Below are 6,750 nucleotides of genomic sequence, written 5' to 3'. Positions count from 1 at the left end.
CACAGGAAGAGTTTGCCCCCCCTTCTCCAGCAGAGCATCTGGTGGATTTGAACCACGCACCTTCAGGATTGCAGTACAGCTTTTTGCCAGTAGGCCACCAGAGCTCCAACTCAACATTTCTTAAGCTCAAGGAACTGAAGAACAAATTCAAGCCTCGACTTGCAATACTTAAGGATGCTTTGGACAGAATATTAAATGATCCAGGAAGTATTAAAAGAAGATGGAAAGAGTATACAGAGTCATTGCACCAAGAGGAATTGGCAGACACAGAAGAATCTCATGAAACAACATATAAACAAGAGCCTGTGGTGATGAAGGAAGAAGTTCAAGCTACTTTGAAAGAACTGGCAAAAAAAATAAGGCCCCAGGAATTGATAGTATACCAATTGACACATTTCAAGTAACAGATGCTGCCCTAGATGTGCTCACTAACTTATATCAAGAAATCTGGAGGACTACCAGTTGGCCATCTGACTGGAAGAGATCTATATTTGTTCCCATTCCAAAGAAAAGTGATCCAACAGAGTGTGGATATTATTGAACAATATTGTTAATATCACATGGAAAAACGATTCTGCTGAAGATTATTCAAAAATGACTGTAACAGCACATCAACAGAGAACTAACAGAAGTGCAGACTGGGTTTAGAAGGGGTCATGGTACTAGGGATATTGTAGCTAATGTTAGATAGATCTTGGCTGAAAGCAGGAAGTACCAAAGGAATGTCTATCTGTGCTTCATTGATTATACCAAGACATTTGACAGTGTGGATGACAGCAAACTACGGCTGACTGAGAAAAATGGGAATACCAGAATATTTGATCATACTAATGCAAAACCTATACATGGACCAGGAGGCAGTCATCAGAACAAAGCAAGAAAATACTACATGGTTCTAATTGGGAAGGGTGTACACCAAGGATATGTTCTATCTCCATACTTTTTCAACCTATATGTAGAACAGATTATCTGGGAGGCTGGGCTTTATGAGGAGAGATATGACATCGGGATTGGATGAAGTCTCATAAACAATCTGTATTATGCAGATGACACAACCCTGTTTACTGAAACTGAGGAGGATCTGAAGCGCCTGCTGCAAAACATCAAGGACTGCAGCCTTCAATATGGATTGAGGCTCAATATCAAGAAAACAAAGATTCTCACCACTGGGACGATTGGCAGCATCAGAATGGATGGTGAAAAGACTGAAATTGTTCACAGCTTTAGTTTGCTTGGCTCCACAATCAACACTTTTGGCACCAGCACCAGGAAATTAAAAGGTGTATTGCGATAGAAAAGTCTGTTGCTAAAGACCTCTCTAAAGTACTGAAAAGCAATGACGTCAATACAGGCCATCATTTTCAAAATAACTTGCTATGCATCAGAAAGCTGGGCAATGGCTAGGGATGATAGAAGGAGAATTGATGCCTTTGAGTTGTGGTGTTGAACAAGAATATTGAATATACCATGGACTGCTAACAGAACAAACAGGTTTGCCCTGGAGAGGGTTAAACCAGTCTGCTCCTTGAAGGCAAGGATTCTGAAAATTTGTCTGACATATTTTGGACATGTTGCAAGGAGGAACCAGTCCTTGGAGAGGGACATCATTCTTGGAAGGGTGGAGAGATAGTCTAGGAGAGGAAGACCCTTTTTGAGATGGATTAATTCAGTGACTGGACTAATGGGGGTAGGTGTGTCAGAGAAAATAAGATTGACACAGGATAGAGTAGGCTTTAAGGATCAATATGAGTCACAGGCGACTCAATGGCACATAACAAAAACAACAGCAAACTATTTGTGTAAAGTCTGTTTTCTTTTTCAAGTATATTTCTGAAAATTGTTCATTTTAGCTCCTAGTCATTTATTGTTTGAATGGAGACTTGAGATTTTTCTGAAAAAGTAAAAACAACAGCAACAACAAAACAGCAAAAAAAAACCTCAAGTAAACAAAAGACTTTTTAGTCTTTACAGTTTATCTTTAAACTTTACTCATTCATTCAGTCAGTACTCATTCATGCTATTGGTAAGTCTCCATCAGCTTTCTCATTTATTTCATTGAGTCTAAAGCGGAATAATTCATGTGGAGTTGTGCTCCCAACCCAAAAACCATGCCTGTCATGGTTCAAATCTACCAGAGGTTCAGGAGGAGAGAGATGGTCAATCATAAATGACCTCATAAATTTCACTGGAGGGTCAGCTATGAGTTAATTCTAACTCATATGCAATTAGAGAAATAGATCAACAAAAGGTGAAAGATTTACATCTCTGTAGATATTATCACAGTGGACAGCTTTAACAGATATTTACTCTCTCCCAATTTGTTAGTGTTGTTAGATGCTGTCAAGTCGACCATGACTCATAGCTATCCTATGTACAGAAGACCTGATTCTTGCCCTATCCTGTGCCACCTTAACCATCCCTGATATACTTAAGCCCATTGCTTCAACCATTGTATCAATTAATCATTGAAAGTCTTCTTCTTTTTCACTGACCCTCCACCTTTCTAAGCATGATGTCCTTTTCCAAAGACTGTCTTGTTCTAACCACATGCCCAAAGTTTGTGAGATGGGGTTTCATCACCCTTCCCTCTAAGGAGCACCTTCTCAAAGACATACTTTAATTTTTTTGGCACTTCATGAGATATTCAGCACTCTTATCCAACCCCATAACTCAAAGGCATCAATTCTTCTCTTGTCATTCTTAGTCAAATAGCCAGCTTTCTCATACATAGGAAGCAACTGAAAATACCATGACTAGTATCAAGTATACCCTAATCTTCAAACTAAAATCACTGACATCTTGGTGAGGTCCCTGATGTCCGACTCCTCCAACACTACATGTTTTTTAATTTGTTGTCTGCTGTTACATACAACATTATTATTGCAGGTCTTATGCTAGCAGGGAAAACAAAATGTATAAGAAGTAGTGAAAAAATATAGACAGTTAAAATATTTTACAAAATATTAAAAACCCACTATGTACATGAATGAAACACAATATATATGAATACATGTTTGCATACCATCAAAATATGAAGAAAAAATTACAAAATATCAAATTTAAGAGTAAGAAACAAACAAAAAGTAGATTATATTTTTACAAAGTTCATAAACAAGCAAAAGTAACTTATGTTGTTGTTGTGTAGCACTGAGTTCAAAATGGCCCATAGATGATTCTCAGATGAGTTTTCAGAGGCAGTTAATTGCACTGGAGAAGACTGTCCCTCCTCCCTTGGAGCAGCTGGTAGATTTGAACCACATGCCTTTGGGATTGCATAGCCTCATGCCACTTGACCACCAGAGCTCCCTTAAGTAATTTATGAGCAGAATAATAATCATGCTATTAATGAGGGCAATGATATAATTAATATTGGATGAGATGATGAATATTTTTAAAAGTCATTTTATCTGCATGCTGATTAAACAAATTTACTTTATGAGAATTTATGAAATTTAACTTGATATGTTATAACTTTGCTAAATATATTAGAATTCAATAAAACCTACAATTTAAAATGTATATTTTAGTGTTCTTGTTGCAGGGATTTGAAAGTCCTCATCCTTAACTCAAGTGAGTAAGTCTAAAATCTTTCCAATCATTAGACCCTCTGTGAGCCAACTTTTTCTTACTTATTACTTTACAGGTAATTTCCCCACTTTTTGAATCTTTAAACAAAATATTGTCCTTAATTAGGGGATTGGACCCAATTTTTATTTCTTATTGTGTTATGAATAAACCCAGCTAAAAAATTTGCTCCCTGTCAAAAAGGTTTCAAGATTCATCCTAAAATGATAGGATAATACATATATACAAAGAAAAGTAAAACTCATTGCTTTAGAGTCTGAACCAACTCACAGCTGGTCTTCCATTGAGTTTCCATGGTTATAAATTGTTCAGTAGGAGGTTGGCCATCGTTTGTCTTCAGAATCATTGATGGTTTGAACCAACAGTCAGTTATGTCCTTTGGGCTTCAGAATCATTGATGGTTTGAACCAACAGATAGTTATGTCCTTTGGGCTAGCAGTGCAATTTCTTACTGCTCTATGCCACCAGAGCTTTCTACACACATAAGGAAAGCCTAGTAATATGACTATTTTTCAAACATACGCACCTACCGCTAAAGAAAAACCAAAACCAAAAAACACAACACACAGATTGTTTCTACAAATAGCTGCAGTCTGAAATGCAAAAGTTGGGATAAAAGGAGAGTTTTGTAATACAAAAATATAAACTTGAGGGAAATAAAGTTAAAGATTGTATGCTAGAATTTTCTGTATCAATAATTCATTGCAAATTTTTTTAAAAAAATCATAAATACCGATCATACACATGGATTTCACCTGATGGAATATAGAGAAATTAAATTAACTACATATGTAGAAAGGTATAGTGAGTAATTCCACATTACATTTAGATTAAGGTTAGGGGCTCACTGGAACATGCCATCAATTGCTCAATATGCAAGTTCAAACTGAAGTTGAAGAAAAGAGCGGAGTTTAGGGCTGTTGTACATAGGGTCGCTATGAGTCGCAAGCGACTCAACGGCACATAACAACAACAACAACAACGTGTCAGAGCTAAATTAACTACATCTGTAAATGTCAACATATCTCTTCTATTTGTATACTGAAAAAAATGATCTGAACTCTGGACTCTGAAGAAGAATGTGATGTCAGGATTGGGGAAAGATTCAACAACGCACTTCATGCAGATGAACCAGTCTTGCTGTAGAAAGAAGACTTGAAGCACTTACTGAACAAAATAAACTACACGCCTTCAGTATTGGTTACACTTCAACATTAACTGCAACTCAAAGGCATCAATTTTTATTTTATCATCTTTATTCATTTTTCAGCTCTCAGATGCATAGTAAGCAATTGAGAAGATTGTGGCTTGGACCAGATGCATCTTATTGAAATCATTGCTCTTTAGCACTCTGGAGAGGTCCTTGACAGCAGCAGATTTTCCCAATGCAACTTGTCTTTTGATTTCCAAATAGCTGGTGCAGTGTTATAGCTGATGTTAGTGTATTTGAGCAAGGTGAAATTGTTGACAACTCCAGTCTTCTCTCTTTTTCTGTATATATATGTATATATATACACAAACACACACATGATCACACAGTATGTGTGTGTGTGTGTGTGTATACAGACACACACACATAGACTACCTGCTCAACACTTCCTATGTGATCTACACCCTCAGAAAGTCCTCTGAAGGGTCCGCTATAGCTTGGTTCTTCTTATATATAAAACATGTAACAATAACAAATATACATACAATTTATTTGAGTTATATAAATGTCTATAAGTATATATATATATATACCAATAGATAGCAGAGTAGCACAGCAGAAGTGTGCCTGGCACATAACCCAGAGGACAATGGATCAAAATTATCTGCTAACCTCTTTATTAATTAGGGAATGCATTATAGTTCCTTCCTGGAGGACTGCTACCTGATCAACTGACTGGAAGATATCCATATTTATTCTTATTCACAAAAAAGGAGATCTTACAGAATATAAAAATTACTGAACAATATCAAACAAACAAAATCTTGCTGAAGATTATCCAAAATTACTGGAAAGTACATTGACCAAGAATTGGCAGAAATACAAACTGAATTTAGAAGAGGCCATGGCACACAGGATATCATTGCTGATGTCGGATAGATCATGACTGAAAGTAGAGAGTACCAGAAGCATGTATATTTGTGTTTTTTAACTATGCAAAGGCATATGTGGATTATAACAAATTGGAGCTATTGTTGAGAAGACTTGGAATCCCAAAATACTCAATTATGCTTATATGAAACCTATACCTAGACCAATAAGACAGTATCCAAACAGAGCAAGGGAACACTGCATGGTTCAAAATCAAGAAAGGAGTTTGTCAAGGATGTATCCTTTCTCAATACTTTTTCAATATATATGGAGAATAGGTCATTCTGGAGGCTGGACTTTATGAAAAAGAATGTGGCATCAAGAGAAAGACTCATCAACAACTTGTGCAGATGATACAATTTAGCTTGCCAAAACTGAGAACTTGAAGCATTTGCTGCTGCAGCCTTCAATATGCTTTAGCGTGTATCTGAGAGCTGGACACTGAATAGGACGACAGGAGAACTGATGCCTTTGAGTTATGGTGATGGAGAAGAGTATTAAACATACCATGGACTGCCAAGAGAACAAACAGATCAGTTCTAAAGAGGGTGAAAGAAACTACATTGTTACTTGGAGGCAAGGACTTTGAAACTTTGTCTCACATACTTTTGGCATGTCACTAGGAGAAAGCAGTCCTTGGAGGAGGACATCATGCTTGGAAAGTTAGAGGGTCAGTGCAGAGAGGAAGATCCTGGATGAGATAGATTTGACATAGTGACTGTAGTAATGGAGTCAGGTGTGTCAAAGATAGTGAGGTTGGCTCAGGATAGGTTCAGGTTCAGAGCCATTGTTCACAGGGTCAGTATGGCTCCTAGTTGATTCAATATAACATAACAACAACAACAAGACATATATATATGTATATGTCGTTGTTGTTGTTGTTATGTGCCGTCGAGTCGCCTGCGACTTATAGCGACCCTATGTACAACAGCCCTAAACTCCACTCTGTCCTGTGCCAATAGCACTGTCTCCGACACTGCCATCCCAATTATCCCAATCACTGAATCAATCCACCTCATAGAGGGCCTTCCTCTCCTGCGCTGTCCCTCCACCCTCCCAAGCATGATATCCCTCTCCAAGGACCG

The sequence above is a fragment of the Elephantulus edwardii genome, unplaced genomic scaffold (assembly GCF_000299155.1).
Source record: "Elephantulus edwardii isolate Elephantulus edwardi_28Jun2011 unplaced genomic scaffold, EleEdw1.0 scaffold00184, whole genome shotgun sequence".
Taxonomy (NCBI): domain Eukaryota; kingdom Metazoa; phylum Chordata; class Mammalia; order Macroscelidea; family Macroscelididae; genus Elephantulus; species Elephantulus edwardii.
The sequence above is the reverse complement of the archived record's forward strand: the minus strand, read 5'-3'. Positions refer to the sequence as shown.